This window comes from Lissotriton helveticus, chromosome 8, assembly GCF_964261635.1.
Source record: "Lissotriton helveticus chromosome 8, aLisHel1.1, whole genome shotgun sequence".
Lineage (NCBI taxonomy): Eukaryota > Metazoa > Chordata > Amphibia > Caudata > Salamandridae > Lissotriton > Lissotriton helveticus.
This window is the reverse complement of record NC_136069.1, coordinates 819,278,685-819,300,730: the sequence shown is the minus strand read 5'-3', so window position 1 is coordinate 819,300,730 and position 22,046 is coordinate 819,278,685. Positions and strand designations below refer to the sequence as shown.

Below are 22,046 nucleotides of genomic sequence, written 5' to 3'. Positions count from 1 at the left end.
AGGACTAAAGCATTCCTTGCATAGCCTCTAACATCATAACATAACTGAGCTGCTGGTAACAAGCTAAGCAATGCATTCCCAAAATGAGAAGTACATGTGCTTATGTGCTTATCCGCTCAATCAGCGCTCGATCAGGCTCGATCAGGCGAGATATAGGAAAGGTGGAAAGGGTCCAAATGGCTGTCCCTTCCTTTTTAGGGTGGGTCCTGCTGACTATCATAGGATTCCTCTTAAGAGTGGCCAGGGTCAGAGGAAAAACTTTCAATGCTTCTTAGTGTTCTCTCCAGAAGCAGGCATTTTCTGTGCCTTTAATTTCAGGCTTTTCCCAGCAGTCTCTGTTCTGCCTATGTAAATTAACAAAAGCAGTGCTTATTCCTCACTTGCTCTAATGTCCTTCCTGTCCACAAAGCTCTGCCTAAGTATGCTTTTTTTCTTTTTCAGGGAAATTCTAAATGGTTTCTCTGTCCACTCTGTGGCAGTAGAATGCTGATTATGATGCCATGTTTTGTGGAATCACCAAGGTACAACTACAGAGGAATATATGAGTCTGAAGGACATGGAACTCTTAGCTAACACATCACAATATGTGATGCTTGCCAACCAAGCACTACATTCTGGTGCGCTGATGATCAGAACATTCTGCTCCTAAAGGAAAGAAAATACCGCTTGATTGAAAATAAAGTCTCTGTTTATATTAACGCTCTCTCTCTCCCTATATCTATCTATCTATCTATCTATCTATCTATCTATCTATCTATCTATCTATCTATCTATCTATCTATCTATCTATCTATCTATCTATCTATCTATCTATCTATCTATCTATCTATCTATCTATCTATCTATCTATCTATCTATCTATCTATCTATCTATCTATCTATCTCTATCTATCTATCTATCTATCTATCTATCTTTATATATGGATACATGCATACACCTACTCATAGATATGCCATGCATTTCTTTGGATTTGTTTCAACCTCTTGCCATTTATTTGAGAATCCCTACTTTTCAAGTGACTGCAAATGAAGTCATCTCTGGCACGTTTTGGCTGATGCAAGGTAACCAAAACACAAGACAACTTTTAATAAAAATCATTGGTTTCTTTGTTAACGTGCACTGTCAAACATGGGACTTTCACACGTCAGGTAAATATGATAACCAATACACAACAGAAGCAGATGCAGATTGCTTATCAATGTCGTGATAGAACAGTTGTGATTTGAGTAGTAGAAGCGCCCCTGAATTGATACTTATTATATACAGCCTGTAAGATAGTCAAAAATGCATGCTAGGAGAGGAGATGCAAATATAAATGTATTAGAAAAATACATAAAGAGGAGTGATATGCTTTTATTCATGCAAGGCTAGAAAAAATCCCCATACTGTCGAAAGCATTCATACACCACCAAATGGAAATAAACAATTCTGACATTAAACGAAAAGGTGACGATGCATTTGTATCATCACCTTGAGAAGGATCATCTAGGAATTGAGCCCAAGCCTCAGCACTTAAAACCAGAAACACTCCACTAAAATAGGAGGCCTGTTGGTGCCAACAATTCTCAAAGTTAATGCTTGTTCTGGTCGAGCATTGAACCGAATGCAGGGCTCTTTTGAAAGTGAGGTTTGTGAATCAACAGATACATCCACATGCCAATTATGTTATTGTTTTTAAGAGAATTCACTTTCTTGGAACGAGACTGCATGAACCCATCTTCAGGGCCTGGACAATTTCATGCAAAACGGCAACTCTCAACATTGCAGCCAAGACAATATAACTAGTGTTTCTGCCCGGTTTCGAACCGGGGACCTTTCGCGTGTGAGGCGAACATGATAACCACTACACTACAGAAACAGATACCTACAGGTGATTCTTCTGTGATGAAACTGCTCAAAACAGACTATTCCAAGGGCATCTGGTTTTAGATTTCTTTCATGCAACCTGCCCGACAGCCCTATCTGAACGCTTGTATATGCCTTGCAAGTTCAGCATTTTTGCAAAATGCTTAAAGAGAAATGTTTCCTATTTGCTCAGGCAGGGCAAGGTTAAAAGCATGAGACTCTAGCAAATAATCATCCACTACTGCAAAGAGAAAATTGATATTGGCTTTGAAATGCATACTTCAAAAGAGCACCAATGAAAGGGCTCGTCCGGGATTTGAACCCGGGACCTCTCGCACCCAAAGCGAGAATCATACCCCTAGACCAACGAGCCGTTGAAAGACCCTCACCTCTGAAAAGGTAATACCAGCTCTAAGCCCGCAATGAAGATCATGCTGGGGTCTTTTTCATGCTTGGTCTGTAAATTCACAGGAAATTCAGTGTCAACTTACCCTTTCTCAAACGATAGCACTATCATTTGTAAGTGTCCCCTTTTATTTTTTCTCAGCATTGGACAAGTCTTACAGGAAGTCAGCAGTTATTTATATATTTCTGCATTGGCTAGAGCCTAAAGAGAAAGAATAAAAAGCTGTTCATAACAACATAAGAAACACATTTTGCCTTTTCTCTCAAATACTTATTCCCTTTGTGCAAATCGGAATGCCAAGGTGAATAGCTGGGCCACAGATTCTGGCTAATTATCTATCTCTTGAATGCAAGAAGCAATAAAAACTGCCTAATGCAGGACTAAAGCATTCCTTGCATAGCCTCTAACATCATAACATAACTGAGCTGCTGGTAACAAGCTAAGCAATGCCTTCCCAAAATGAGAAGTACATGTGCTTATGTGCTTATCCGCTAGCGCTCGATCAGGCTCGATCAGGCGAGATATAGGAAAGGTGGAAAGGGTCCAAATGGCTGTCCCTTCCTTTTTAGGGTGGGTCCTGCTGACTATCATAGGATTCCTCTTAAGAGTGGCCAGGGTCAGAGGAAAAACTTTCAATGCTTCTTAGTGTTCTCTCCAGAAGCAGGCATTTTCTGTGCCTTTAATTTCAGGCTTTTCCCAGCAGTCTCTGTTCTGCCTATGTAAATTAACAAAAGCAGTGCTTATTCCTCACTTGCTCTAATGTCCTTCCTGTCCACAAAGCTCTGCCTAAGTATGCTTTTTTTCTTTTTCAGGGAAATTCTAAATGGTTTCTCTGTCCACTCTGTGGCAGTAGAATGCTGATTATGATGCCATGTTTTGTGGAATCACCAAGGTACAACTACAGAGGAATATATGAGTCTGAAGGACATGGAACTCTTAGCTAACACATCACAATATGTGATGCTTGCCAACCAAGCACTACATTCTGGTGCGCTGATGATCAGAACATTCTGCTCCTAAAGGAAAGAAAATACCGCTTGATTGAAAATAATGTCTCTGTTTATATTAACGCTCTCTCTCTCCCTATATCTATCTATCTATCTATCTATCTATCTATCTATCTATCTATCTATCTATCTATCTATCTATCTATCTATCTATCTATCTATCTATCTATCTATCTATCTATCTTTATATATGGATACATGCATACACCTACTCATAGATATGCCATGCATTTCTTTGGATTTGTTTCAACCTCTTGCCATTTATTTGAGAATCCCTACTTTTCAAGTGACTGCAAATGAAGTCATCTCTGGCACGTTTTGGCTGATGCAAGGTAACCAAAACACAAGACAACTTTTAATAAAAATCATTGGTTTCTTTGTTAACGTGCACTGTCAAACATGGGACTTTCACACGTCAGGTAAATATGATAACCAATACACAACAGAAGCAGATGCAGATTGCTTATCAATGTCGTGATAGAACAGTTGTGATTTGAGTAGTAGAAGCGCCCCTGAATTGATACTTATTATATACAGCCTGTAAGATAGTCAAAAATGCATGCTAGGAAAGGAGATGCAAATATAAATGTATTAGAAAAATACATAAAGAGGAGTGATATGCTTTTATTCATGCAAGGCTAGAAAAAATCCCCATACTGTCGAAAGCATTCATACACCACCAAATGGAAATAAACAATTCTGACATTAAACGAAAAGGTGACGATGCATTTGTATCATCACCTTGAGAAGGATCATCTAGGAATTGAGCCCAAGCCTCAGCACTTAAAACCAGAAACACTCCACTAAAATAGGAGGCCTGTTGGTGCCAACAATTCTCAAAGTTAATGCTTGTTCTGGTTGAGCATTGAACCGAATGCAGGGCTCTTTTGAAAGTGAGGTCTGTGAATCAACAGATACATCCACATGCCAATTATGTTATTGTTTTTAAGAGAATTCACTTTCTTGGAACGAGACTGCACGAACCCATCTTCAGGGCCTGGACAATTTCATGCAAAACGGCAACTCTCAACATTGCAGCCAAAACAATATAACTAGTGTTTCTGCCCGGTTTCGAACCGGGGACCTTTCGCGTGTGAGGCGAACGTGATAACCACTACACTACAGAAACAGATACCTACAGGTGATTCTTCTGTGATGAAACTGCTCAAAACAGACTATTCCAAGGGCATCTGGTTTTAGATTTCTTTCATGCAACCTGCCCGACAGCCCTATCTGAACGCTTGTATATGCCTTGCAAGTTCAGCATTTTTGCAAAATGCTTAAAGAGAAATGTTTCCTATTTGCTCAGGCAGGGCAAGGTTAAAAGCATGAGACTCTAGCAAATAATCATCCACTACTGCAAAGAGAAAATTGATATTGGCTTTGAAATGCATACTTCAAAAGAGCACCAATGAAAGGGCTCGTCCGGGATTTGAACCTGGGACCTCTCGCACCCAAAGCGAGAATCATACCCCTAGACCAACGAGCCGTTGAAAGACCCTCACCTCTGAAAAGGTAATACCAGCTCTAAGCCCGCAATGAAGATCATGCTGGGGTCTTTTTCATGCTTGGTCTGTGAATTCACAGGAAATTCAGTGTCAACTTACCCTTTCTCAAACGATAGCACTATCATTTGTAAGTGTCCCCTTTTATTTTTTCTCAGCATTGGACAAGTCTTACAGGAAGTCAGCAGTTATTTATATATTTCTGCATTGGCTAGAGCCTAAAGAGAAAGAATAAAAAGCTGTTCATAACAACATAAGAAACACATTTTGCCTTTTCTCTCAAATACTTATTCCCTTTGTGCAAATCGGAATGCCAAGGTGAATAGCTGGGCCACAGATTCTGGCTAATTATCTATCTCTTGAATGCAAGAAGCAATAAAAACTGCCTAATGCAGGACTAAAGCATTCCTTGCATAGCCTCTAACATCATAACATAACTGAGCTGCTGGTAACAAGCTAAGCAATGCCTTCCCAAAATGAGAAGTACATGTGCTTATGTGCTTATTCGCTCAATCAGCGCTCAATCAGGCTCGATATAGGAAAGGTGGAAAGGGTCCAAATGGCTTTCCCTTCCTTTTTAGGGTGGGTCCTGCTGACTATCATAGGATTCCTCTTAAGAGTGGCCAGGGTCAGAGGAAAAACTTTCAATGCTTCTTAGTGTTCTCTCCAGAAGCAGGCATTTTCTGTGCCTTTAATTTCAGGCTTTTCCCAGCAGTCTCTGTTCTGCCTATGTAAATTAACAAAAGCAGTGCTTATTCCTCACTTGCTCTAATGTCCTTCCTGTCCACAAAGCTCTGCCTAAGTATGCTTTTTTTCTTTTTCAGGGAAATTCTAAATGGTTTCTCTGTCCACTCTGTGGCAGTAGAATGCTGATTATGATGCCATGTTTTGTGGAATCACCAAGGTACAACTACAGAGGAATATATGAGTCTGAAGGACATGGAACTCTTAGCTAACACATCACAATATGTGATGCTTGCCAACCAAGCACTACATTCTGGTGCGCTGATGATCAGAACATTCTGCTCCTAAAGGAAAGAAAATACCGCTTGATTGAAAATAAAGTCTCTGTTTATATTAACGCTCTCTCTCTCCCTATATCTATCTATCTATCTATCTATCTATCTATCTATCTATCTATCTATCTATCTATCTATCTATCTATCTATCTATCTATCTATCTATCTATCTATCTATCTATCTATCTATCTATCTATCTATCTATCTATCTATCTATCTATCTATCTATCTATCTATCTATCTATCTATCTATCTATCTATCTTTATATATGGATACATGCATACACCTACACATAGATATGCCATGCATTTCTTTGGATTTGTTTCAACCTCTTGCCATTTATTTGAGAATCCCTACTTTTCAAGTGACTGCAAATGAAGTAATCTCTGGCACGGTTTGGCTGATGCAAGGTAACCAAAACACAAGACAACTTTTAATAAAAATCATTGGTTTCTTTGTTAACGTGCACTGTCCAACATGGGACTTTCACACGTCAGGTAAATATGATAACCAATACACAACAGAAGCAGATGCAGATTGCTTATCAATGTCGTGATAGAACAGTTGTGATTTGAGTAGAAGAAGCGCCCCTGAATTGATACTTATTATATACAGCCTGTAAGATAGTCAAAAATGCATGCTAGGAGAGGAGATGCAAATATAAATGTATTAGAAAAATACATAAAGAGGAGTGATATGCTTTTATTCATGCAAGGCTAGAAAAAATCCCCATACTGTCGAAAGCATTCATACACCACCAAATGGAAATAAACAATTCTGACATTAAACGAAAAGGTGACGATGGATTTGTATCATCACCTTGAGAAGGATCATCTAGGAATTGAGCCCAAGCCTCAGCACTTAAAAACCAGAAACACTCCACTAAAATAAGAGGCCTGTTGGTGCCAACAATTCTCAAAGTTAATGCTTGTTCTGGTTGAGCATTGAACCGAATGCAGGGCTCTTTTGAAAGTGAGGTCTGTGAATCAACAGATACATCCACATGCCAATTATGTTATTGTTTTTAAGAGAATTCACTTTCTTGGAACGAGACTGCATGAACCGATCTTCAGGGCCTGGACAATTTCATGCAAAACGGCAACTCTCAACATTGCAGCCAAGACAATATAACTAGTGTTTCTGCCCGGTTTCGAACCGGGGACCTTTCGCATGTGAGGCGAACGTGATAACCACTACACTACAGAAACAGATACCTACAGGTGATTCTTCTGTGATGAAACTGCTCAAAACAGGTTATTCCAAGGGCATCTGGTTTTAGATTTCTTTCATGCAACCTGCCCGACAGCCCTATCTGAACGCTTGTATATGCCTTGCAAGTTCAGCATTTTTGCAAAATGCTTAAAGAGAAATGTTTCCTATTTGCTCAGGCAGGGCAAGGTTAAAAGCATGAGACTCTAGCAAATAATCATCCACTACTGCAAAGAGAAAATTAATATTGGCTTTGAAATGCATACTTCAAAAGAGCACCAATGAAAGGGCTCGTCCGGGATTTGAACCCGGGACCTCTCGCACCCTAAGCGAGAATCATACCCCTAGACCAACGAGCCGTTGAAAGACCCTCACCTCTGAAAAGGTAATACCAGCTCTAAGCCCGCAATGAAGATCATGCTGGGGTCTTTTTCATGCTTGGTCTGTGAATTCACAGGAAATTCAGTGTCAACTTACCCTTTCTCAAACGATAGCACTATCATTTGTAAGTGTCCCCTTTTATTTTGTCTCAGCATTGGACACGTCTTACAGGAAGTCAGCAGTTATTTATATATTTCTGCATTGGCTAGAGCCTAAAGAGAAAGAATAAAAAGCTGTTCATAACAACATAAGAAACACATTTTGCCTTTTCTCTCCAATACTGATTCCCTTTGTGCAAATCGGAATGCCAAGGTGAATAGCTGGGCCACAGATTCTGGCTAGTTATCTATCTCTTGAATGCAAGAAGCAATAAAAACTGCCTAATGCAGGACTAAAGCATTCCTTGCATAGCCTCTAACATCATAACATAACTGAGCTGCTGGTAACAAGCTAAGCAATGCATTCCCAAAATGAGAAGTACATGTGCTTATGTGCTTATCCGCTCAATCAGCGCTCGATCAGGCTCGATCAGGCGAGATATAGGAAAGGTGGAAAGGGTCCAAATGGCTGTCCCTTCCTTTTTAGGGTGGGTCCTGCTGACTATCATAGGATTCCTCTTAAGAGTGGCCAGGGTCAGAGGAAAAACTTTCAATGCTTCTTAGTGTTCTCTCCAGAAGCAGGCATTTTCTGTGCCTTTAATTTCAGGCTTTTCCCAGCAGTCTCTGTTCTGCCTATGTAAATTAACAAAAGCAGTGCTTATTCCTCACTTGCTCTAATGTCCTTCCTGTCCACAAAGCTCTGCCTAAGTATGCTTTTTTTCTTTTTCAGGGAAATTCTAAATGGTTTCTCTGTCCACTCTGTGGCAGTAGAATGCTGATTATGATGCCATGTTTTGTGGAATCACCAAGGTACAACTACAGAGGAATATATGAGTCTGAAGGACATGGAACTCTTAGCTAACACATCACAATATGTGATGCTTGCCAACCAAGCACTACATTCTGGTGCGCTGATGATCAGAACATTCTGCTCCTAAAGGAAAGAAAATACCGCTTGATTGAAAATAAAGTCTCTGTTTATATTAACGCTCTCTCTCTCCCTATATCTATCTATCTATCTATCTATCTATCTATCTATCTATCTATCTATCTATCTATCTATCTATCTATCTATCTATCTATCTATCTATCTATCTATATCTCTATCTATCTATCTATCTATCTATCTTTATATATGGATACATGCATACACCTACTCATAGATATGCCATGCATTTCTTTGGATTTGTTTCAACCTCTTGCCATTTATTTGAGAATCCCTACTTTTCAAGTGACTGCAAATGAAGTCATCTCTGGCACGTTTTGGCTGATGCAAGGTAACCAAAACACAAGACAACTTTTAATAAAAATCATTGGTTTCTTTGTTAACGTGCACTGTCAAACATGGGACTTTCACACGTCAGGTAAATATGATAACCAATACACAACAGAAGCAGATGCAGATTGCTTATCAATGTCGTGATAGAACAGTTGTGATTTGAGTAGTAGAAGCGCCCCTGAATTGATACTTATTATATACAGCCTGTAAGATAGTCAAAATGCATGCTAGGAGAGGAGATGCAAATATAAATGTATTAGAAAAATACATAAAGAGGAGTGATATGCTTTTATTCATGCAAGGCTAGAAAAAATCCCCATACTGTCGAAAGCATTCATACACCACCAAATGGAAATAAACAATTCTGACATTAAACGAAAAGGTGACGATGCATTTGTATCATCACCTTGAGAAGGATCATCTAGGAATTGAGCCCAAGCCTCAGCACTTAAAACCAGAAACACTCCACTAAAATAGGAGGCCTGTTGGTGCCAACAATTCTCAAAGTTAATGCTTGTTCTGGTTGAGCATTGAACCGAATGCAGGGCTCTTTTGAAAGTGAGGTTTGTGAATCAACAGATACATCCACATGCCAATTATGTTATTGTTTTTAAGAGAATTAACTTTCTTGGAACGAGACTGCATGAACCCATCTTCAGGGCCTGGACAATTTCATGCAAAACGGCAACTCTCAACATTGCAGCCAAGACAATATAACTAGTGTTTCTGCCCGGTTTCGAACCAGGGACCTTTCGCGTGTGAGGCGAACGTGATAACCACTACACTACAGAAACAGATACCTACAGGTGATTCTTCTGTGATGAAACTGCTCAAAACAGACTATTCCAAGGGCATCTGGTTTTAGATTTCTTTCATGCAACCTGCCCGACAGCCCTATCTGAACGCTTGTATATGCCTTGCAAGTTCAGCATTTTTGCAAAATGCTTAAAGAGAAATGTTTCCTATTTGCTCAGGCAGGGCAAGGTTAAAAGCATGAGACTCTAGCAAATAATCATCCACTACTGCAAAGAGAAAATTGATATTGGCTTTGAAATGCATACTTCAAAAGAGCACCAATGAAAGGGCTCGTCCGGGATTTGAACCCGGGACCTCTCGCACCCAAAGCGAGAATCATACCCCTAGACCAACGAGCCGTTGAAAGACCCTCACCTCTGAAAAGGTAATACCAGCTCTAAGCCCGCAATGAAGATCATGCTGGGGTCTTTTTCATGCTTGGTCTGTGAATTCACAGGAAATTCAGTGTCAACTTACCCTTTCTCAAACGATAGCACTATCATTTGTAAGTGTCCCCTTTTATTTTGTCTCAGCATTGGACACGTCTTACAGGAAGTCAGCAGTTATTTATATATTTCTGCATTGGCTAGAGCCTAAAGAGAAAGAATAAAAAGCTGTTCATAACAACATAAGAAACACATTTTGCCTTTTCTCTCCAATACTGATTCCCTTTGTGCAAATCGGAATGCCAAGGTGAATAGCTGGGCCACAGATTCTGGCTAGTTATCTATCTCTTGAATGCAAGAAGCAATAAAAACTGCCTAATGCAGGACTAAAGCATTCCTTGCATAGCCTCTAACATCATAACATAACTGAGCTGCTGGTAACAAGCTAAGCAATGCATTCCCAAAATGAGAAGTACATGTGCTTATCCGCTCAATCAGCGCTCGATCAGGCTCGATCAGGCGAGATATAGGAAAGGTGGAAAGGGTCCAAATGGCTGTCCCTTCCTTTTTAGGGTGGGTCCTGCTGACTATCATAGGATTCCTCTTAAGAGTGGCCAGGGTCAGAGGAAAAACTTTCAATGCTTCTTAGTGTTCTCTCCAGAAGCAGGCATTTTCTGTGCCTTTAATTTCAGGCTTTTCCCAGCAGTCTCTGTTCTGCCTATGTAAATTAACAAAAGCAGTGCTTATTCCTCACTTGCTCTAATGTCCTTCCTGTCCACAAAGCTCTGCCTAAGTATGCTTTTTTTCTTTTTCAGGGAAATTCTAAATGGTTTCTCTGTCCACTCTGTGGCAGTAGAATGCTGATTATGATGCCATGTTTTGTGGAATCACCAAGGTACAACTACAGAGGAATATATGAGTCTGAAGGACATGGAACTCTTAGCTAACACATCACAATATGTGATGCTTGCCAACCAAGCACTACATTCTGGTGCGCTGATGATCAGAACATTCTGCTCCTAAAGGAAAGAAAATACCGCTTGATTGAAAATAAAGTCTCTGTTTATATTAACGCTCTCTCTCTCCCTATATCTATCTATCTATCTATCTATCTATCTATCTATCTATCTATCTATCTATCTATCTATCTATCTATCTATCTATCTATCTATATCTCTATCTATCTATCTATCTATCTATCTATCTTTATATATGGATACATGCATACACCTACTCATAGATATGCCATGCATTTCTTTGGATTTGTTTCAACCTCTTGCCATTTATTTGAGAATCCCTACTTTTCAAGTGACTGCAAATGAAGTCATCTCTGGCACGTTTTGGCTGATGCAAGGTAACCAAAACACAAGACAACTTTTAATAAAAATCATTGGTTTCTTTGTTAACGTGCACTGTCAAACATGGGACTTTCACACGTCAGGTAAATATGATAACCAATACACAACAGAAGCAGATGCAGATTGCTTATCAATGTCGTGATAGAACAGTTGTGATTTGAGTAGTAGAAGCGCCCCTGAATTGATACTTATTATATACAGCCTGTAAGATAGTCAAAAATGCATGCTAGGAGAGGAGATGCAAATATAAATGTATTAGAAAAATACATAAAGAGGAGTGATATGCTTTTATTCATGCAAGGCTAGAAAAAATCCCCATACTGTCGAAAGCATTCATACACCACCAAATGGAAATAAACAATTCTGACATTAAACGAAAAGGTGACGATGCATTTGTATCATCACCTTGAGAAGGATCATCTAGGAATTGAGCCCAAGCCTCAGCACTTAAAACCAGAAACACTCCACTAAAATAGGAGGCCTGTTGGTGCCAACAATTCTCAAAGTTAATGCTTGTTCTGGTTGAGCATTGAACCGAATGCAGGGCTCTTTTGAAAGTGAGGTTTGTGAATCAACAGATACATCCACATGCCAATTATGTTATTGTTTTTAAGAGAATTAACTTTCTTGGAACGAGACTGCATGAACCCATCTTCAGGGCCTGGACAATTTCATGCAAAACAGCAACTCTCAACATTGCAGCCAAGACAATATAACTAGTGTTTCTGCCCGGTTTCGAACCGGGGACCTTTCGCGTGTGAGGCGAACGTGATAACCACTACACTACAGAAACAGATACCTACAGGTGATTCTTCTGTGATGAAACTGCTCAAAACAGACTATTCCAAGGGCATCTGGTTTTAGATTTCTTTCATGCAACCTGCCCGACAGCCCTATCTGAACGCTTGTATATGCCTTGCAAGTTCAGCATTTTTGCAAAATGCTTAAAGAGAAATGTTTCCTATTTGCTCAGGCAGGGCAAGGTTAAAAGCATGAGACTCTAGCAAATAATCATCCACTACTGCAAAGAGAAAATTGATATTGGCTTTGAAATGCATACTTCAAAAGAGCACCAATGAAAGGGCTCGTCCGGGATTTGAACCCGGGACCTCTCGCACCCAAAGCGAGAATCATACCCCTAGACCAACGAGCCGTTGAAAGACCCTCACCTCTGAAAAGGTAATACCAGCTCTAAGCCCGCAATGAAGATCATGCTGGGGTCTTTTTCATGCTTGGTCTGTGAATTCACAGGAAATTCAGTGTCAACTTACCCTTTCTCAAACGATAGCACTATCATTTGTAAGTGTCCCCTTTTATTTTTTCTCAGCATTGGACAAGTCTTACAGGAAGTCAGCAGTTATTTATATATTTCTGCATTGGCTAGAGCCTAAAGAGAAAGAATAAAAAGCTGTTCATAACAACATAAGAAACACATTTTGCCTTTTCTCTCAAATACTTATTCCCTTTGTGCAAATCGGAATGCCAAGGTGAATAGCTGGGCCACAGATTCTGGCTAATTATCTATCTCTTGAATGCAAGAAGCAATAAAAACTGCCTAATGCAGGACTAAAGCATTCCTTGCATAGCCTCTAACATCATAACATAACTGAGCTGCTGGTAACAAGCTAAGCAATGCCTTCCCAAAATGAGAAGTACATGTGCTTATGTGCTTATTCGCTCAATCAGCGCTCAATCAGGCTCGATATAGGAAAGGTGGAAAGGGTCCAAATGGCTTTCCCTTCCTTTTTAGGGTGGGTCCTGCTGACTATCATAGGATTCCTCTTAAGAGTGGCCAGGGTCAGAGGAAAAACTTTCAATGCTTCTTAGTGTTCTCTCCAGAAGCAGGCATTTTCTGTGCCTTTAATTTCAGGCTTTTCCCAGCAGTCTCTGTTCTGCCTATGTAAATTAACAAAAGCAGTGCTTATTCCTCACTTGCTCTAATGTCCTTCCTGTCCACAAAGCTCTGCCTAAGTATGCTTTTTTTCTTTTTCAGGGAAATTCTAAATGGTTTCTCTGTCCACTCTGTGGCAGTAGAATGCTGATTATGATGCCATGTTTTGTGGAATCACCAAGGTACAACTACAGAGGAATATATGAGTCTGAAGGACATGGAACTCTTAGCTAACACATCACAATATGTGATGCTTGCCAACCAAGCACTACATTCTGGTGCGCTGATGATCAGAACATTCTGCTCCTAAAGGAAAGAAAATACCGCTTGATTGAAAATAAAGTCTCTGTTTATATTAACGCTCTCTCTCTCCCTATATCTATCTATCTATCTATCTATCTATCTATCTATCTATCTATCTATCTATCTATCTATCTATCTATCTATCTATCTATCTATCTATCTATCTATCTATCTATCTATCTATCTATCTATCTATCTATCTATCTATCTATCTATCTATCTATCTATCTATCTATCTATCTATCTATCTATCTATATCTCTATCTATCTATCTATCTATCTATCTATCTATCTATCTATCTATCTATCTTTATATATGGATACATGCATACACCTACTCATAGATATGCCATGCATTTCTTTGGATTTGTTTCAACCTCTTGCCATTTATTTGAGAATCCCTACTTTTCAAGTGACTGCAAATGAAGTCATCTCTGGCACGTTTTGGCTGATGCAAGGTAACCAAAACACAAGACAACTTTTAATAAAAATCATTGGTTTCTTTGTTAACGTGCACTGTCAAACATGGGACTTTCACACGTCAGGTAAATATGATAACCAATACACAACAGAAGCAGATGCAGATTGCTTATCAATGTCGTGATAGAACAGTTGTGATTTGAGTAGTAGAAGCGCCCCTGAATTGATACTTATTATATACAGCCTGTAAGATAGTCAAAAATGCATGCTAGGAGAGGAGATGCAAATATAAATGTATTAGAAAAATACATAAAGAGGAGTGATATGCTTTTATTCATGCAAGGCTAGAAAAAATCCCCATACTGTCGAAAGCATTCATACACCACCAAATGGAAATAAACAATTCTGACATTAAACGAAAAGGTGACGATGCATTTGTATCATCACCTTGAGAAGGATCATCTAGGAATTGAGCCCAAGCCTCAGCACTTAAAACCAGAAACACTCCACTAAAATAGGAGGCCTGTTGGTGCCAACAATTCTCAAAGTTAATGCTTGTTCTGGTTGAGCATTGAACCGAATGCAGGGCTCTTTTGAAAGTGAGGTTTGTGAATCAACAGATACATCCACATGCCAATTATGTTATTGTTTTTAAGAGAATTAACTTTCTTGGAACGAGACTGCATGAACCCATCTTCAGGGCCTGGACAATTTCATGCAAAACAGCAACTCTCAACATTGCAGCCAAGACAATATAACTAGTGTTTCTGCCCGGTTTCGAACCGGGGACCTTTCGCGTGTGAGGCGAACGTGATAACCACTACACTACAGAAACAGATACCTACAGGTGATTCTTCTGTGATGAAACTGCTCAAAACAGACTATTCCAAGGGCATCTGGTTTTAGATTTCTTTCATGCAACCTGCCCGACAGCCCTATCTGAACGCTTGTATATGCCTTGCAAGTTCAGCATTTTTGCAAAATGCTTAAAGAGAAATGTTTCCTATTTGCTCAGGCAGGGCAAGGTTAAAAGCATGAGACTCTAGCAAATAATCATCCACTACTGCAAAGAGAAAATTGATATTGGCTTTGAAATGCATACTTCAAAAGAGCACCAATGAAAGGGCTCGTCCGGGATTTGAACCCGGGACCTCTCGCACCCAAAGCGAGAATCATACCCCTAGACCAACGAGCCGTTGAAAGACCCTCACCTCTGAAAAGGTAATACCAGCTCTAAGCCCGCAATGAAGATCATGCTGGGGTCTTTTTCATGCTTGGTCTGTGAATTCACAGGAAATTCAGTGTCAACTTACCCTTTCTCAAACGATAGCACTATCATTTGTAAGTGTCCCCTTTTATTTTTTCTCAGCATTGGACACGTCTTACAGGAAGTCAGCAGTTATTTATATATTTCTGCATTGGCTAGAGCCTAAAGAGAAAGAATAAAAAGCTGTTCATAACAACATAAGAAACACATTTTGCCTTTTCTCTCAAATACTTATTCCCTTTGTGCAAATCGGAATGCCAAGGTGAATAGCTGGGCCACAGATTCTGGCTAATTATCTATCTCTTGAATGCAAGAAGCAATAAAAACTGCCTAATGCAGGACTAAAGCATTCCTTGCATAGCCTCTAACATCATAACATAACTGAGCTGCTGGTAACAAGCTAAGCAATGCCTTCCCAAAATGAGAAGTACATGTGCTTATGTGCTTATCCGCTCAATCAGCGCTCGATCAGGCTCGATCAGGCGAGATATAGGAAAGGTGGAAAGGGTCCAAATGGCTGTCCCTTCCTTTTTAGGGTGGGTCCTGCTGACTATCATAGGATTCCTCTTAAGAGTGGCCAGGGTCAGAGGAAAAACTTTCAATGCTTCTTAGTGTTCTCTCCAGAAGCAGGCATTTTCTGTGCCTTTAATTTCAGGCTTTTCCCAGCAGTCTCTGTTCTGCCTATGTAAATTAACAAAAGCAGTGCTTATTCCTCACTTGCTCTAATGTCCTTCCTGTCCACAAAGCTCTGCCTAAGTATGCTTTTTTTCTTTTTCAGGGAAATTCTAAATGGTTTCTCTGTCCACTCTGTGGCAGTAGAATGCTGATTATGATGCCATGTTTTGTGGAATCACCAAGGTACAACTACAGAGGAATATATGAGTCTGAAGGACATGGAACTCTTAGCTAACACATCACAATATGTGATGCTTGCCAACCAAGCACTACATTCTGGTGCGCTGATGATCAGAACATTCTGCTCCTAAAGGAAAGAAAATACCGCTTGATTGAAAATAATGTCTCTGTTTATATTAACGCTCTCTCTCTCTCCCTATATCTATCTATCTATCTATCTATCTATCTATCTATCTATCTATCTATCTATCTATCTATCTATCTATCTATCTATCTATCTATCTATCTATCTATCTATCTATCTATCTATCTATCTATCTATCTTTATATATGGATACATGCATACACCTACTCATAGATATGCCATGCATTTCTTTGGATTTGTTTCAACCTCTTGCCATTTATTTGAGAATCCCTACTTTTCAAGTGACTGCAAATGAAGTCATCTCTGGCACGTTTTGGCTGATGCAAGGTAACCAAAACACAAGACAACTTTTAATAAAAATCATTGGTTTCTTTGTTAACGTGCACTGTCAAACATGGGACTTTCACACGTCAGGTAAATATGATAACCAATACACAACAGAAGCAGATGCAGATTGCTTATCAATGTCTTGATAGAACAGTTGTGATTTGAGTAGTAGAAGCGCCCCTGAATTGATACTTATTATATACAGCCTGTAAGATAGTCAAAAATGCATGCTAGGAGAGGAGATGCAAATATAAATGTATTAGAAAAATACATAAAGAGGAGTGATATGCTTTTATTCATGCAAGGCTAGAAAAAATCCCCATACTGTCGAAAGCATTCATACACCACCAAATGGAAATAAACAATTCTGACATTAAACGAAAAGGTGACGATGCATTTGTATCATCACCTTGAGAAGGATCATCTAGGAATTGAGCCCAAGCCTCAGCACTTAAAACCAGAAACACTCCACTAAAATAGGAGGCCTGTTGGTGCCAACAATTCTCAAAGTTAATGCTTGTTCTGGTTGAGCATTGAACCGAATGCAGGGCTCTTTTGAAAGTGAGGTCTGTGAATCAACAGATACATCCACATGCCAATTATGTTATTGTTTTTAAGAGAATTCACTTTCTTGGAACGAGACTGCATGAACCCATCTTCAGGGCCTGGACAATTTCATGCAAAACGGCAACTCTCAACATTGCAGCCAAAACAATATAACTAGTGTTTCTGCCCGGTTTCGAACCGGGGACCTTTCGCGTGTGAGGCGAACGTGATAACCACTACACTACAGAAACAGATACCTACAGGTGATTCTTCTGTGATGAAACTGCTCAAAACAGACTATTCCAAGGGCATCTGGTTTTAGATTTCTTTCATGCAACCTGCCCGACAGCCCTATCTGAACGCTTGTATATGCCTTGCAAGTTCAGCATTTTTGCAAAATGCTTAAAGAGAAATGTTTCCTATTTGCTCAGGCAGGGCAAGGTTAAAAGCATGAGACTCTAGCAAATAATCATCCACTACTGCAAAGAGAAAATTGATATTGGCTTTGAAATGCATACTTCAAAAGAGCACCAATGAAAGGGCTCGTCCGGGATTTGAACCCGGGACCTCTCGCACCCAAAGCGAGAATCATACCCCTAGACCAACGAGCCGTTGAAAGACCCTCACCTCTGAAAAGGTAATACCAGCTCTAAGCCCGCAATGAAGATCATGCTGGGGTCTTTTTCATGCTTGGTCTGTGAATTCACAGGAAATTCAGTGTCAACTTACCCTTTCTCAAACGATAGCACTATCATTTGTAAGTGTCCCCTTTTATTTTTTCTCAGCATTGGACAAGTCTTACAGGAAGTCAGCAGTTATTTATATATTTCTGCATTGGCTAGAGCCTAAAGAGAAAGAATAAAAAGCTGTTCATAACAACATAAGAAACACATTTTGCCTTTTCTCTCAAATACTTATTCCCTTTGTGCAAATCGGAATGCCAAGGTGAATAGCTGGGCCACAGATTCTGGCTAATTATCTATCTCTTGAATGCAAGAAGCAATAAAAACTGCCTAATGCAGGACTAAAGCATTCCTTGCATAGCCTCTAACATCATAACATAACTGAGCTGCTGGTAACAAGCTAAGCAATGCCTTCCCAAAATGAGAAGTACATGTGCTTATGTGCTTATTCGCTCAATCAGCGCTCAATCAGGCTCGATATAGGAAAGGTGGAAAGGGTCCAAATGGCTTTCCCTTCCTTTTTAGGGTGGGTCCTGCTGACTATCATAGGATTCCTCTTAAGAGTGGCCAGGGTCAGAGGAAAAACTTTCAATGCTTCTTAGTGTTCTCTCCAGAAGCAGGCATTTTCTGTGCCTTTAATTTCAGGCTTTTCCCAGCAGTCTCTGTTCTGCCTATGTAAATTAACAAAAGCAGTGCTTATTCCTCACTTGCTCTAATGTCCTTCCTGTCCACAAAGCTCTGCCTAAGTATGCTTTTTTTCTTTTTCAGGGAAATTCTAAATGGTTTCTCTGTCCACTCTGTGGCAGTAGAATGCTGATTATGATGCCATGTTTTGTGGAATCACCAAGGTACAACTACAGAGGAATATATGAGTCTGAAGGACATGGAACTCTTAGCTAACACATCACAATATGTGATGCTTGCCAACCAAGCACTACATTCTGGTGCGCTGATGATCAGAACATTCTGCTCCTAAAGGAAAGAAAATACCGCTTGATTGAAAATAAAGTCTCTGTTTATATTAACGCTCTCTCTCTCCCTATATCTATCTATCTATCTATCTATCTATCTATCTATCTATCTATCTATCTATCTATCTATCTATCTATCTATCTATCTATCTATCTATCTATCTATCTATCTATCTATCTATCTATCTATCTATCTATCTATATCTCTATCTATCTATCTATCTATCTATCTATCTATCTATCTTTATATATGGATACATGCATACACCTACTCATAGATATGCCATGCATTTCTTTGGATTTGTTTCAACCTCTTGCCATTTATTTGAGAATCCCTACTTTTCAAGTGACTGCAAATGAAGTCATCTCTGGCACGTTTTGGCTGATGCAAGGTAACCAAAACACAAGACAACTTTTAATAAAAATCATTGGTTTCTTTGTTAACGTGCACTGTCAAACATGGGACTTTCACACGTCAGGTAAATATGATAACCAATACACAACAGAAGCAGATGCAGATTGCTTATCAATGTCGTGATAGAACAGTTGTGATTTGAGTAGTAGAAGCGCCCCTGAATTGATACTTATTATATACAGCCTGTAAGATAGTCAAAAATGCATGCTAGGAGAGGAGATGCAAATATAAATGTATTAGAAAAATACATAAAGAGGAGTGATATGCTTTTATTCATGCAAGGCTAGAAAAAATCCCCATACTGTCGAAAGCATTCATACACCACCAAATGGAAATAAACAATTCTGACATTAAACGAAAAGGTGACGATGCATTTGTATCATCACCTTGAGAAGGATCATCTAGGAATTGAGCCCAAGCCTCAGCACTTAAAACCAGAAACACTCCACTAAAATAGGAGGCCTGTTGGTGCCAACAATTCTCAAAGTTAATGCTTGTTCTGGTTGAGCATTGAACCGAATGCAGGGCTCTTTTGAAAGTGAGGTTTGTGAATCAACAGATACATCCACATGCCAATTATGTTATTGTTTTTAAGAGAATTAACTTTCTTGGAACGAGACTGCATGAACCCATCTTCAGGGCCTGGACAATTTCATGCAAAACAGCAACTCTCAACATTGCAGCCAAGACAATATAACTAGTGTTTCTGCCCGGTTTCGAACCGGGGACCTTTCGCGTGTGAGGCGAACGTGATAACCACTACACTACAGAAACAGATACCTACAGGTGATTCTTCTGTGATGAAACTGCTCAAAACAGACTATTCCAAGGGCATCTGGTTTTAGATTTCTTTCATGCAACCTGCCCGACAGCCCTATCTGAACGCTTGTATATGCCTTGCAAGTTCAGCATTTTTGCAAAATGCTTAAAGAGAAATGTTTCCTATTTGCTCAGGCAGGGCAAGGTTAAAAGCATGAGACTCTAGCAAATAATCATCCACTACTGCAAAGAGAAAATTGATATTGGCTTTGAAATGCATACTTCAAAAGAGCACCAATGAAAGGGCTCGTCCGGGATTTGAACCCGGGACCTCTCGCACCCAAAGCGAGAATCATACCCCTAGACCAACGAGCCGTTGAAAGACCCTCACCTCTGAAAAGGTAATACCAGCTCTAAGCCCGCAATGAAGATCATGCTGGGGTCTTTTTCATGCTTGGTCTGTGAATTCACAGGAAATTCAGTGTCAACTTACCCTTTCTCAAACGATAGCACTATCATTTGTAAGTGTCCCCTTTTATTTTTTCTCAGCATTGGACAAGTCTTACAGGAAGTCAGCAGTTATTTATATATTTCTGCATTGGCTAGAGCCTAAAGAGAAAGAATAAAAAGCTGTTCATAACAACATAAGAAACACATTTTGCCTTTTCTCTCAAATACTTATTCCCTTTGTGCAAATCGGAATGCCAAGGTGAATAGCTGGGCCACAGATTCTGGCTAATTATCTATCTCTTGAATGCAAGAAGCAATAAAAACTGCCTAATGCAGGACTAAAGCATTCCTTGCATAGCCTCTAACATCATAACATAACTGAGCTGCTGGTAACAAGCTAAGCAATGCCTTCCCAAAATGAGAAGTACATGTGCTTATGTGCTTATTCGCTCAATCAGCGCTCAATCAGGCTCGATATAGGAAAGGTGGAAAGGGTCCAAATGGCTTTCCCTTCCTTTTTAGGGTGGGTCCTGCTGACTATCATAGGATTCCTCTTAAGAGTGGCCAGGGTCAGAGGAAAAACTTTCAATGCTTCTTAGTGTTCTCTCCAGAAGCAGGCATTTTCTGTGCCTTTAATTTCAGGCTTTTCCCAGCAGTCTCTTTTCTGCCTATGTAAATTAACAAAAGCAGTGCTTATTCCTCACTTGCTCTAATGTCCTTCCTGTCCACAAAGCTCTGCCTAAGTATGCTTTTTTTCTTTTTCAGGGAAATTCTAAATGGTTTCTCTGTCCACTCTGTGGCAGTAGAATGCTGATTATGATGCCATGTTTTGTGGAATCACCAAGGTACAACTACAGAGGAATATATGAGTCTGAAGGACATGGAACTCTTAGCTAACACATCACAATATGTGATGCTTGCCAACCAAGCACTACATTCTGGTGCGCTGATGATCAGAACATTCTGCTCCTAAAGGAAAGAAAATACCGCTTGATTGAAAATAAAGTCTCTGTTTATATTAACGCTCTCTCTCTCCCTATATCTATCTATCTATCTATCTATCTATCTATCTATCTATCTATCTATCTATCTATCTATCTATCTATCTATCTATCTATCTATCTATCTATCTATCTATCTATCTATCTATCTATCTATCTATCTATATATCTATCTATCTATCTATCTATCTATCTATCTATCTATCTATCTATCTTTATATATGGATACATGCATACACCTACACATAGATATGCCATGCATTTCTTTGGATTTGTTTCAACCTCTTGCCATTTATTTGAGAATCCCTACTTTTCAAGTGACTGCAAATGAAGTAATCTCTGGCACGGTTTGGCTGATGCAAGGTAACCAAAACACAAGACAACTTTTAATAAAAATCATTGGTTTCTTTGTTAACGTGCACTGTCCAACATGGGACTTTCACACGTCAGGTAAATATGATAACCAATACACAACAGAAGCAGATGCAGATTGCTTATCAATGTCGTGATAGAACAGTTGTGATTTGAGTAGAAGAAGCGCCCCTGAATTGATACTTATTATATACAGCCTGTAAGATAGTCAAAAATGCATGCTAGGAGAGGAGATGCAAATATAAATGTATTAGAAAAATACATAAAGAGGAGTGATATGCTTTTATTCATGCAAGGCTAGAAAAAATCCCCATACTGTCGAAAGCATTCATACACCACCAAATGGAAAT

General features: G+C 39.5%; 16 non-coding genes across 16 annotated transcripts; all 16 read right to left on the bottom strand.

The window, feature by feature from the left end:
• Positions 1-1,786: 1,786 nt before the first annotated feature.
• Positions 1,787-1,859, bottom strand: TRNAV-CAC (transfer RNA valine (anticodon CAC)). Its single transcript has one exon. It is a non-coding gene; the product is annotated as a tRNA-Val (tRNA).
• Positions 1,860-2,147: 288 nt separating this feature from the next.
• TRNAP-UGG (transfer RNA proline (anticodon UGG)) lies at positions 2,148-2,219 on the bottom strand. Its single transcript has one exon. It is a non-coding gene; the product is annotated as a tRNA-Pro (tRNA).
• Positions 2,220-4,315: 2,096 nt separating this feature from the next.
• Positions 4,316-4,388, bottom strand: TRNAV-CAC (transfer RNA valine (anticodon CAC)). Its single transcript has one exon. It is a non-coding gene; the product is annotated as a tRNA-Val (tRNA).
• A 288-nt stretch (positions 4,389-4,676) lies between these two features.
• On the bottom strand, positions 4,677-4,748 carry TRNAP-UGG (transfer RNA proline (anticodon UGG)). Its single transcript has one exon. It is a non-coding gene; the product is annotated as a tRNA-Pro (tRNA).
• Positions 4,749-6,920: 2,172 nt separating this feature from the next.
• On the bottom strand, positions 6,921-6,993 carry TRNAV-CAC (transfer RNA valine (anticodon CAC)). Its single transcript has one exon. It is a non-coding gene; the product is annotated as a tRNA-Val (tRNA).
• A 288-nt stretch (positions 6,994-7,281) lies between these two features.
• Positions 7,282-7,353, bottom strand: TRNAP-AGG (transfer RNA proline (anticodon AGG)). The gene has a single exon. It is a non-coding gene; the product is annotated as a tRNA-Pro (tRNA).
• A 2,120-nt stretch (positions 7,354-9,473) lies between these two features.
• Positions 9,474-9,546, bottom strand: TRNAV-CAC (transfer RNA valine (anticodon CAC)). The gene has a single exon. It is a non-coding gene; the product is annotated as a tRNA-Val (tRNA).
• Positions 9,547-9,834: 288 nt separating this feature from the next.
• Positions 9,835-9,906, bottom strand: TRNAP-UGG (transfer RNA proline (anticodon UGG)). Its single transcript has one exon. It is a non-coding gene; the product is annotated as a tRNA-Pro (tRNA).
• A 2,105-nt stretch (positions 9,907-12,011) lies between these two features.
• Positions 12,012-12,084, bottom strand: TRNAV-CAC (transfer RNA valine (anticodon CAC)). Its single transcript has one exon. It is a non-coding gene; the product is annotated as a tRNA-Val (tRNA).
• A 288-nt stretch (positions 12,085-12,372) lies between these two features.
• TRNAP-UGG (transfer RNA proline (anticodon UGG)) lies at positions 12,373-12,444 on the bottom strand. The gene has a single exon. It is a non-coding gene; the product is annotated as a tRNA-Pro (tRNA).
• Positions 12,445-14,667: 2,223 nt separating this feature from the next.
• Positions 14,668-14,740, bottom strand: TRNAV-CAC (transfer RNA valine (anticodon CAC)). The gene has a single exon. It is a non-coding gene; the product is annotated as a tRNA-Val (tRNA).
• A 288-nt stretch (positions 14,741-15,028) lies between these two features.
• TRNAP-UGG (transfer RNA proline (anticodon UGG)) lies at positions 15,029-15,100 on the bottom strand. The gene has a single exon. It is a non-coding gene; the product is annotated as a tRNA-Pro (tRNA).
• A 2,123-nt stretch (positions 15,101-17,223) lies between these two features.
• TRNAV-CAC (transfer RNA valine (anticodon CAC)) lies at positions 17,224-17,296 on the bottom strand. Its single transcript has one exon. It is a non-coding gene; the product is annotated as a tRNA-Val (tRNA).
• A 288-nt stretch (positions 17,297-17,584) lies between these two features.
• On the bottom strand, positions 17,585-17,656 carry TRNAP-UGG (transfer RNA proline (anticodon UGG)). Its single transcript has one exon. It is a non-coding gene; the product is annotated as a tRNA-Pro (tRNA).
• A 2,159-nt stretch (positions 17,657-19,815) lies between these two features.
• TRNAV-CAC (transfer RNA valine (anticodon CAC)) lies at positions 19,816-19,888 on the bottom strand. Its single transcript has one exon. It is a non-coding gene; the product is annotated as a tRNA-Val (tRNA).
• Positions 19,889-20,176: 288 nt separating this feature from the next.
• Positions 20,177-20,248, bottom strand: TRNAP-UGG (transfer RNA proline (anticodon UGG)). Its single transcript has one exon. It is a non-coding gene; the product is annotated as a tRNA-Pro (tRNA).
• Positions 20,249-22,046: the final 1,798 nt, after the last annotated feature.